Here is a 12,063-nt window from a genome sequence, read left to right as displayed (position 1 = left end):
GAAGTGTAGTGGTGTGAACATGGCTCACTGCAGCCTTGACTTCCCAGGCTCAAGTGATCCTCCCACCTCATCCCCCAAAGTAGCTGGGACTACAAGCACATGCCACCACGCTCAGCTAATTTTTGTATTTTTTGGTAGACAGAGTTTCACCATGTTGCTCAAGCTGGTCTTGAACTCCTGAGCTCAAGGAATCCTCCCGCCTTGGTCTCTCAAAGCACTGGGATTACAGGCATAAGCCACCGCACCCGACCTTTGTACTCTTTCTTGTTGCTTCCAGTATTTTTTCTATCTGCTTTGGGACAATTTCATCACTGTATCTTTTATTTATTTTTTTTTTGTGAGACATAGTCTCGTTCTGTCACCCAGGCTAGAGTGCAATGGTGCCATCTAGGCTCACTGCAACCTCCGCCTCCCGGGTTCAAGCAATTCTCCTGCCTCAGCCTCCTGAGTAGCTGGGATTACAGGCGCCTGCCACCATGCCTGGCTAATTTTTGTATTTTTGGTAGAGACAGGGTTTCACCACATTGGCCAGGCTGGTCTCGAGCTCCTGACCTCAAGTGATCCGCCTGCCTCGGCCTCCCAAAGTGCTGGGATTACAGGCATGAGCCACTCTGCCTGGGCTTCATTACTATATCTAAGTGTTCTTTTTATTTATCTACTTGAGATTCATGCTCTGATTTCTACGTCTTTCTTTGATTCTAAAAAACTATTAGTTATTATCTCTTTTAATCTGTATCTTTCCTATTCTTTCTTCTAAAGCTCCTATTTAACTTAAATTAGACCTTCTCATTTCAATCACCTATTTCTTAACCTCTCTTAGATATTTCCCTATCTTTTTCTCTTGGGTCATTAATCTTCCTATCTGTCAACTTCATGGTGGATTGTTTCCTCGTGTTGTTTGTTATTTTGTATTCAAGCTTATCTTCAGTGAATATTATTTTTTCTTTGCGTATTCTGTGCCTCTTGAATTGTAGAAGTGCACCTTCATTTATTTCTATCACACATCCCAAGGTTTTCACTGAACCAATTCGTCATGTTGATTTATTTGGTCAGCACCATGTAGGCTGTATATGGTTTTACTTTGTTCTTATGTGAGGCACAAGCCTGGGGCTTCGGTTTCTTATGGGAGCCATTTTTTGCCTCATTAAAGCATTTGCACAGTTAAATCTCTGCTGGCATTTGTTCCCAGCATCTCAATCAGCTGATCCTTTGCAGCCTTAATCTCTGTGGTTTGTAATGCTTCCTTCTTAGAGACATTGGCTTTTGAGGACATTTGCCTCCAATAGAAACCTCTTTCATAAAAATTAAGAATTGGATCCAGACTTTAGCTTTATCAATCAACTTTTAAACTATAACACAAATGATACAAAACATGTGTATCTTCACAGCTTCTTCATCTGCCCTCACGGCTGCAATAAAGAGCTTAGTGTTTTGGAAATAAAGCCACTAAGCCAACCACCATGTTGGATTAAAAAAAGACCTTTCTTTAGGCCTTTCTAAGAGTCTTTAATGCTATAGACTATATCTTTAAATATGAGAAAGCTTGCCTGATAGCTTCAAATCATTAATATACTAGGAAACATTCACACATGAAAAAAACAAGGCTTGTGCATTATACTGGCATCATTCCTCAACTGTTCCTATGTCCTTTCTGATCACATAAGTACATGTTGTAGCTAAATGAACTAAATTTAGTTGAGTTTATTAGTTTTATTTTATCTAGCATTTTTGTTTTCATACCTGAAGGAATGATTTTGTTTACTATTTGTCCTGTTGTTGAAACTGGAACTATTTTCCTAGAGTTTAGAAAGTCAATTTTATAAATGACTGGGGAAAAAATATGCAGGTCAACCTAGAGGAGAAGTCAGTTCAATCAATGCGTAAAAGCAGATTTCAGTTCTATATACAGAAGAATCTTCCAAAAGTCAGGGTGAACCATGATGAACTAAAACTGAATCCCCATCACTGTAGATACTTCAGCACATATTTCATGATCACTTAGGGATCATGTAGGGATGTTGTAGGCAGGAATAAAAGAAAGGAATTAATTTTTTTTCAGGGTATACCATCAACTACTATGCCAGGCATATTCATATTTATATCTCATTTATTCATCATGGTAATCTCTTTAGAAAATGTGAGAAACTTTAGGTTCAGAATAATTTAGCAATTTGTTTCAGTTCTAACTAGATGTAGATTTGAATCAGCTCTGTTCGATATCAATGCCCCAGATAATCACCACACACCTAAGCTACTTTCCCATTTCTCTTAAATGTATCAGAACTGAAAAATGTCACTGGCCAATTAAGGCTGATTAGTAATGGTTTACTTTTGTATTCCAATAAAATATAAAACCTCACTAACTTAATACCCTCCTATTTTTTACTTTGATTTTAACGGACAATATCTCCAAATTATAACTATTATATACTAATTTATAACATCTTCACTCAATATATGAGCTTAGGAATCAACTTATGCATTATTATTACTGAACTTCCAAATGTAATATCAACACTTGTGTGTGGATTTTAAAAAGATACTGTTAACATATTTCACAAAAGTGTTTCAAGGTCTTCCAAGAAACAAGACATTTAAAAATACTCCTACTTATTTAAAATTTTAGTATCAATTCACAGATTTTTGGTTTACATGAGTTTTGAAATGAACAACACTATTTGCAAATATTAACAATAATTTAAAATATTAACAAATATAAGTGGGTAATAAAAATATATTTAGAAAACAGTTTTATGGTAATCATCTAATGTAAAATAACTTACCTAATATGCAGAAAATAACCTTGTAAAGAACTAAAATAGGGCTTTTTTGATCAGAATGGAATGATTGTTTTACAAAGACTATAATTTCTAAAAAATGTTAGAATTACCTTTTCTAATGTTTTCATTATTTTTAAGAAACTATATACATTAAACCAGACTAAAAAATGGGAAGAGAAACTCTTCTATTTACCGAGGAAGATTAAAATTAGCAGCTTACACAAGGGGAGGAGGTGACATCATGAAAGTACAAAATCATTTTACAATTATTATATCATTAAGGAAAGCAGTATGTGAAGAGAAAATGGTGACTTTATTGTGTTGGCAAAAAAGTGTCAAACTCTGTAAAATATTTGAAGAGATTTATTCTAGGTCAAATATGAGTCACCAATGGCCCATGACAGGGCCCCAGGAGATCCTAAGAACATATGCCCAAGGTGGTCAGGCTACAGCTTGGTTTTATACGTTTTAAGGGGTGGGGAGTTCCAGGTCATAGATGGAGTAGAAGATTTTCTGATTGGCAATTGGTTGAAAGAGTTATTATCTAAAGACCTGGAATCAACAGAAGAGAATGTCTGGGTTAGGATAAGGAATTGTGAAAATCAAGGTTCTTATTATGCAGATGAAGCCTCCAGGTAGCAGGCTTCCCAGAGAGAATAGTTTGTATATGTTTCTTATTAGACTTAAAAAGGTGCCAGACTCCCAGTTAATTCTCTGCTGGATCAGGGAAAAGACCTGGAAAGGGAAGGGGATTCTCAGCAGAATGTGTATTCTCCCTACAAGAGACAGCTCTACAGGGCCACTTCAACATATGCCAAATAAATAGATTTTAGGGTAAAATTCTTCCATTTCTTTCGGGGCCTGCTAGCCGTCATGTGATGCTATACGAGAGTCAGGTTGGAATTTGGTATCTTATTGCTACAAAGAGTCTGTTTCATCAATCTTAAGATCTCTGTTTTAATGATAATGTTGGTCAGTTGTACCTTCCAAAGAGAGGACGGTATAATGAGGTATGTCTGACCCCACCTTCCCATCGTGGCCTCAACTAGATTTTCAGGTTTACTTTGGAATAACCTTGGCCAAGAAGGAAGGCAGGGGTCTAACGGTTGAAGAGCTTAGGATTTTATTGTTGGTTTACAGCTGCTGGCTGGCTTTAAAATTTTTTTAAAATAAAGTTTAAAGACTAAAAAAGAGACATGCGCACACTTTTGGCCCTTGGGAAACTCTAAATTCTAGGCATGTTGGGTCCTTGATTCTAAATATGAAACATCCTCTTTGTCCACATTAGCCTATCAGTAACACCTCTCAACAGCTGCTTGCAATAAAGGATCCTGAAGGTAAAGAGGGAGAGCAGAGCCCTAAAGGTCAGGAAGGAGCATCAGTGCTTAGAAAGGTTACCTATCATTTGATTACACAAAGGAAAATTGAAAACCAACATATGGTGACCTTATGGCCTAGTTTCAGGTGTTTAGTAGCCATCTGAAGAAAGAGGATAATGTACCCTTATTTTTGCCTTAAATAGTTTAATCCTGTTATGTTACGGGTAATGGGAAATTTAAGTGCAACAGATCCTAGAACGGCAAAAAACCAAAAACTAAACTAAAAAAACCCTTAATCCACAAATCCCATTTATATAACTAATCACCAACTTAAAAGTATTCAAAACTGACTAAATGGTTAAAAAAAAGAAAAGAAAAGAAAAGAAAAAACCTCTAAGAAGCAAATGCAGGGTAAAAACTAGTAATCTTTAAAGATACAAGTGATCATGGACTTATGATTTTAGCTTAGAATTTAAGAAAAAAATCAAATAAACTTCTTGTCAAGTATATGCCTGATAAATATATGTTTGGATTTCAAAAGAATATTGAGGTGCTAAAATAATTACACACCTTTTATTCTCTAAACCTGTATAAAACGACACTGTAGAATATTTATACCACCTTAAAATCTTCAAGGAAAGTGTGATTCTATAATCTTTCTCAGTTTAACATTCCAATATTTAATAACTTGAAATTCTTCCTAATACCTAATCTACAACCTTCCAGCTGTAAAAATTAAGACAACTGTGGGATATTTTATGCTCTTGGTAGGGAAGCAGAACAATTTGTTACCAGCAATCAAACTGTAATAAGTGTTCCAAAACCAGAAAATGGTTTTTGAGGCCAACATTTAGCTTTCTTTTTTACAGGCTACTCAAACTCATTTTCTCGTTCCCTTATATGTACTTCTCAGTATTTCCCTGCTATCCTCTCCCAAGTTGTATCTCTTAAAAAAGTTGCATAGGTGGCCAGTGATATCCCCAAAAGACTCGTACAACTAACATACAATTATATGAAAGAATGATTCTCAATAACAATGCAATAATAACTGAATCTTATTTAATTGGTGGTAATAAAATAATAAAATAAACAAAAGGGAATAAGCATGAGTCTGAGAGACAAAGTATGTCAGTTTTTATTAAATACTCTCCAGGGAAAGGATACCTTGATCAGAGAACTCAACTATCTTGTCTCTAGCAGTTACCCTGACATCAAAGAGCTATATTCAGGTAGGCACAGCTTGATGGCATTATTATTATAGTTATTAATTAATATATTAAGAAAATAATCTATGCACTACCCCATATTTTTATTCAAGGCTTACTGAATAATTTTTCAATAATAAATTGGCCTACTGGGTAGGTTTGTTTCAGTGAGAAAATATGCAGATTTCAATGGAATTGAATGAATATAAACTATGTGGCTAGATTTCTTACTATAAATTAATAAATCCAAATTTATATCTATATTTACTCTCTTGATCTTCATTTCTAATATTAAATCCTAAAAGTCTCTTATCACTTAAAGTTTGGAACAAATATGGTACTCAACCACTTGTAGATTATTCTATCATTAATCATCTAATTGAGGTAAGTAGAAGAGAAAACTTTCAATTTTGGTGATCTGTAAGTAAAATATAACAATGGCCACAAATATATTTCCACTGGAAAGAGTAAAAATTAATGTGAAGTCTTAAAGTTATGTCATATTCTCTTTTTATAAGTTATGTTTCCACTACAACACACTGGGATTCTGCAATCTTCAATCAAAATTATGGAGCCCACACACCTTTACACACAAACACCTCCATTCATCTCATTTCAGAGTTATGAGCACCCTCTAGTATAAAAAGAATAAATTCTATATTTACCTAGAAAAGTAAGGACATTGCTACACTGGAGAATCATTAGTGGCAGAGCTGTTTTAGTACTCTGCGTAGGGTGTGTTTGGAGGGCAAGAGAAAAGGGAAAAGAGGACACCACAGATCACTTTACAAAAGCCTTTAATTTTCTAACATGGGTTTTCCAGATTACAGAATTACATTTGTTTCCTAAGACATAATATGCCTTAGACATTATGTTATTTTCTGGCATCTTGCTGCTTTTAAGATAAAAACTTAACGTGGCCTATAAGGTGCAGTTACACTTGGCTTCTACCTTTTTCTCCTGTTTCTTTTGTGTGGTGTTTATTTGAGAGCACTGGGCACAGTGGCTTTCTCTCAGCTCTTCAAATACACAGGCTCTCGGTCTTCCCAAAGGTCCTCTCTCCACTCTCTTCACCAGATAACTCTTCTCACTCATCTATTTGTCAAATGTTTATTGAGTTCCCATATGCCAGGCATTGAACTAGTCACTACACAAATAGCCATAAACAAGTCAGGTGGAATCCTTCCCCTCATGGCAATTACACTCCCATTATAATTATCAGCTCATTCATTCAACAAATATTAATTGAGCACCTACCACGAGCCAGGCACTGTTCTAGTCACTGGGGATACAGCTGTGAATCAGACAAAATATCTGCGCCCAAGGAAAATACTTTCTAGGGGGGAAAGTAGTAATAAGCAAGATAAACAAGTAAAATAGATAGTATGTCAGGAAGTGATAAATGTTAAGGAGAAATATAAGACAAGGAAAATGATAGGAAGTGTGTGTGTGTATGTGTCTGTGTGTGCACGTGGATATACAATATTAAGTAATGTTGTTAGAAAATGCCTCATTTACATGATCACACTTAATAAATAACCAAATAAGCAACATGATTATGGATTTTTAAAAGTGCTATGAAAGTAATAAACAGTATAATGTGAAACAGAGTAACTGAGGAAAGCCTTTTTAATAGCGAATGATCAGACAGAAGGCCTATCTGAAGAGAAACTGGCATTTGAGCTGAGACTGAAGAGTGAAATTAAGTCAGTATGTGCGCCTTGGAATATCTTAACATGCTCCCCAAAGTACAAAAGGTTCAGATTATCCTAAAGCAGTACCAGCATTATCAGCTATACCGAAATGTTATCACGGATGACAGAGGTTCATAGAGGAAATGAAAACATTTATTGAATGTCATGTGCCAGGTAAATAAAAGACAATTTGCATGCTTGTCATACCTTTTTGCTATCTGAAGTTTACAAGAACAACCTGGCTGCTCTTCACTGAAAAAAGTGCCCAAAACTGAGTAAAATCTATTAACGGTCAATTTTAGGTCATAGTAATAGTTTATGGTGATTTTTTTTTATTTAAAATATTCTGATAAAAATATGCTGTTCCATCCATCATGACACCATGTATTAGCTCATGTGTTCCCATTTATGGTTCAGGATATATGGCCTACTGATAAAACATTCTTCAGCTCTACATTTAAAATAAGCAGTAACATGTACAACACACTATTATGCATTTATGTGCTAACATTTAAGTCTATGTAAACAGTGACAAACTTCATAGACAATAAAAATTTCCCATAAATAAACAAAGCTATGATGTCTATAAAATTTCTTTGATTTTGTGGTCTTAAATCTACCTGTAGATGAACAATCAGCTCTTAATAATTAACAGTAAATTATGTACTGATATTGTTAACCTATACTGAACCATTAAGTGTACTGGAAAACAATAATTGAGATATGATTTAAGTGACAGAATAAAGAAATAAAGAGCTAAAGCTGAGGCTGAGCCTTGAATTAATCTATGCTTTTTGGGAAGCAGTCAAAAGATTACCCACAGCCCCTACATTATATAGGCTCATTAGTGACTTCCTTCCTACGTTTAAACTTATTGTTATTACTGCAGTATGCTTTTTGATAATTCAGTTTTTGTAATTCTTTTCTAATAAAAAAGAGATTAATGGAAAATGGAAGAGACAACAGATTCTCCAGAGTTTTACAGGAAAGAGCTTATTACTCTAAAAAGCCAAAGAAACATTTCTTGGACATACTGATACTGCTGTTTTATTTGCAATGTATTTTCATCCAGGAATCATCCAAGGCCCCTTAGAAACCTACAACAGAGCTAGCAGATATTTTTAGATGATCTAGTAAGAATCTAGCTTTGCAGGTTACTTGTCTGTACTTGTATTTTACCTTGAAGATGTCCTATCTTTTTATATAAGGTAAAAGAAAAGAAATTCACTTAAATCCAGGACTCAAGAGTTTCAGACATCTGATAACTTATGACCCTAAAAAATGACTTTAGAGAAGGTCTCCCGACCACCTCTCTCCCAAAAAAGACGGAGACAATATAGGGACTTGAGAGAAGATTTTTAGTAACAGACATTACCTGATAAAAATTTAATAACAAGTGTCTTGTAAAACAAAATACATCTGCTACCTGTGTTTCATTAACATAATTACTATTCCTAATAGAAAACAGAACTGACATCAATTAGGACTGTATTTACTTATTTATTTACTTTGGAGTAGGTATATCACATTCTGTATTTTTAGTTTCCTCACCTATAAAATATTATATAATAACTATGATTTGTTTGTTTTTTGAGATGGAGTTTTGCTCTTGTTGCCCAGGCTGGAGTGCAGTGGCACAATCTCAGCTCACTGCAACCCCTGCCTCCTGGGTTCAAGCCATTTTCCAGCCTTAGCCTCCCAAGTAGCTGGGATTACAGGCATGTGCCACCACGCCTGGCTAATTTTGTATTTTCAGTAGAGACAGGGTTTCTCCACGTTGGTCAGGCTGGTCTCGAATTCCCAACCTCAGGTGATCCACCTGCCTTGGGTTCCCAAAGTGCTGGGATTACAGGCGTGAGCCACCGCGCCTGGCCAATAATTATGATTTTTATCAACTCAATCTGAAGTAGCTCAGAAAAAAGTCACTACATAAATACCAGAAACTATATATCATTTATAGAATACTGCATTATACGACTATATTACTCTGTATATTGTACTGTACTGTTTTGTTCTTTGTATTTACAGCCATTACAACCTCCTCACAACTTCTATAGGAATTTAAGAACACTTGAAAAATAAGAAAAGATGATATGCAAGAATAATAGTGAAAAATGTTGCCCTGAGTAAAATAAAACAGAAAAATTTTCATGTAAATTTTCAAACATAACTAACACGTATATTAATGAACCTACTCAGTAAGAATTCAGGCAAGATTTTTCATAACTACAGATGTAATCATTGGTAACCCAGCAATGACTACTTCATGGCCAAGTGGAAGAGATGGAAAGCTGATCACTTCGGCAGTATGGATCCTTCAGTAGTTCTTTTTTCTTTTCTTCTTTTCTTTTCTTTTTTTTTTTTTAAGATGGAGTCTCCCTCTGTAGCCCAGGCTGGACTGGAGCGCAGTGGCACTATCTCGGCTCACTGCAACCTCCGCTTCCCGGGTTCAGGTGATTCTCCTGCCTCAGCCTCCTGAGTAGCTGGGACTACAGGCATGCGCCACCACGCCCAGCTAATTTTTGTATTTTTAGTAGAGATGAGGTTTCACCATGTTAGCCAGGATGGTCTTGATCTCCTAACCTCTTGATCCACCCACCTCGGCCTCCCAAAGTGGTGGGATTACAGGCGTGAGCCACCACACCTGGCCCATTCTGTAGTTCTTTAAAATCTTTCCTGACATCATGAGAGACCTGCTAGCTGCAAGAGGAATCATTTCATGATTTTTCAACACCAGATGTATCTCCTCTCAAAAATTCTAAAATATTCTCCTAAGTCTACAGCAACTGTATTTAGTGTTCATTTCAGCATGCTACACTTAGACAGCTACCTAAATCAGGGCTGGTTTGTTTTTCCCTTCAGCTGCCATCTGAAGTATGATTTGCTTACCCACTGGACTCTGACCTTTGAAGCCACTATTGTTTTCCAAAGTAGTATTTAGAATTGTTTAAAACTTTAGGGATTCACCAGATATAAACCAGCGTAGATTTGTGTAAACCGACACAAGTTCAGAGGTGGGAGTGATTGTAAAGAATCAATTATGACTCAATAGACTTTGTTAGTAACATATTGCACTTAAAAAAATAACACAAGCATTTTCATATAGTATATGAATCTAGGGAAACCATTATTTTGCTACAAATCAAAGTGAAAAGGATTCACGATAAAATACTTAAAACTGTGTAGGTCTGTAAGATGCTAACTTTCTCAAAGTTTCCCAATTTTAGTTTGTATCTATTACAGAAGTCCTTATAAACAAAACATATTAAGAATATAAAGGCAAGCCACGCATGGTGCCTCACACCTGTAATCCCAACACTTTGGGAGGCCGAGGCGGGCTGATCACTTGAGGTCAGGAGTTCAAGACCAGCCTGGCCAACATGGTGAAACCCCATCTCTACCGAAAATACAAAACAGCCAGATGTGGTGGTGAGCGCCTGTAATCCCAGCTACTCAGAGGCTGAGGTGAGAGAATAACCTAGGAGGTGGAGGTTGTAGTGAGCCAAAACTGTGCCACTGCACTCCAGCCTGGGTGACAGAGCAAAACTCCATCTCAAATAAAAAGAATATAAAAGCAGAATATCAGGAACATAAAGTAAAAATATGTAATTTTGTATTCTTTATCTCATTTCAAATCAATTAGTCTGAGCTGAATTAGATATATAGATATAGCAAGAAGAATTAAGTCAATTTTTTATTAATTTGAGAGAGAAAAAGACTATATCGTGTAGCCATAGATTCTATAAAACTGATAATATAAATTATCTAATGTAGAAATTTGCAGGTAGAGTTAAAACCCAGTTTCCAATAGAAAACAAAAATATAGATTATTTCACTTGCTAACAAAGAAATCAGAGACATAGATATGAATAATCTAACAGAAATTTTCTAAGTTCATTTGATCATGAATTTCAATGTATTAATCCATAAGTATATATAGAAAGACTATGATTAAAGTTCGACTGACTTTTATTAAAACATAAACAACCTAAGAACAAAAGAAACTAGAACCATACAAAATAAGATTAAGGATAAGACAAAGTTTTACACAAGGTTCTACATATCATATAATCACACACAATCTTTAAATCTAGTGCACAAATATGCTGCTAAAGCCTAACAAGAATAATAATAATATACTTGTCACCAAAGAGATATTTAAGAAAACACTTCCCTTTATTCTGTACCTAAAGAGGATACATACAGTGCAATGATACAGTACAATACTACCTTAACACTTAATTATTATTATTTCTAAAAGAGGATTTAAAAGACTATTTGCATAGAAATAGAAATTAGGCCAGGCGCAGTGGCTCACACCTGTAATCCTAGCTCTTTGGGAGGCCAAGGTGGGCAGATCACTTGAGGCCAGGAGTTCGAGACCAGCCTGGCCAACATGGCAAAACCCCGTCTCTAATAAAAATACAAAAATCAGCCGGGCATGATGATGCACGCCTGTATTCCCAGCTACTCAGGAGACTAAGGCAGGAGAATTGCTTGAACCCAGGAGACAGAGGTTGCAGTGAGCCAAGATTGCACCACTGCACTCCAGCCTGGGCGACAGAGCGAGACTCTGTCTCAAAAAAAAAGAAAAAGAAAAAACAATCAAGGCTTTCAACTTATTTTTTAAATCTGAATTTTTTTGGTAAGCAATTTGACATATTAAAAACCAATTTTTTCATTCACTATGCTTATATTGTGTTCTTAATAAGAACATGTCCACTAAAATCTTGCTCTATGAAACTTAAAAAGAATTTTATTCATTTTCTGATGTAGACACTGTGACTTTTTAAGGCAGACATGCAGAATAAATTATGATGCCTACATTTTTTTTCTTTCATAGCAATTTTCCTTGTTTCACTACTTGAGCTAATGTCATCTTGTTTCTGCTTGGTTGTGGTGCTGGAATGTGGGCAGTGGATGAAGCAACATGAAGTGACTTAGCACTATCAAGTAGGAATAAAAGTAAAGCTGTCTAGCTAATGTAAAAATGCCCTTTAGCTCAATTATAAGAGTATCAGAAAAGTGGCAGAGGGATTTTAAAGCCACAACATTTCAAAAGACG

At 35.6% G+C, this 12,063-nt stretch overlaps 1 protein-coding gene across 9 annotated transcripts in view; it reads right to left on the bottom strand.

Annotated features, from left to right (window-relative positions):
• The window catches only part of ADAMTS6 (ADAM metallopeptidase with thrombospondin type 1 motif 6), a 362,071-nt gene that overhangs the window by 125,522 nt on the left and 224,486 nt on the right, over positions 1 to 12,063 (bottom strand). The gene's annotated exons all lie outside the window — the stretch shown is intronic.

Source organism: Gorilla gorilla, chromosome 19 (assembly GCF_029281585.2).
Source record: "Gorilla gorilla gorilla isolate KB3781 chromosome 19, NHGRI_mGorGor1-v2.1_pri, whole genome shotgun sequence".
Lineage (NCBI taxonomy): Eukaryota > Metazoa > Chordata > Mammalia > Primates > Hominidae > Gorilla > Gorilla gorilla.
This window is presented reverse-complemented; position numbering and strand designations above follow the sequence as displayed.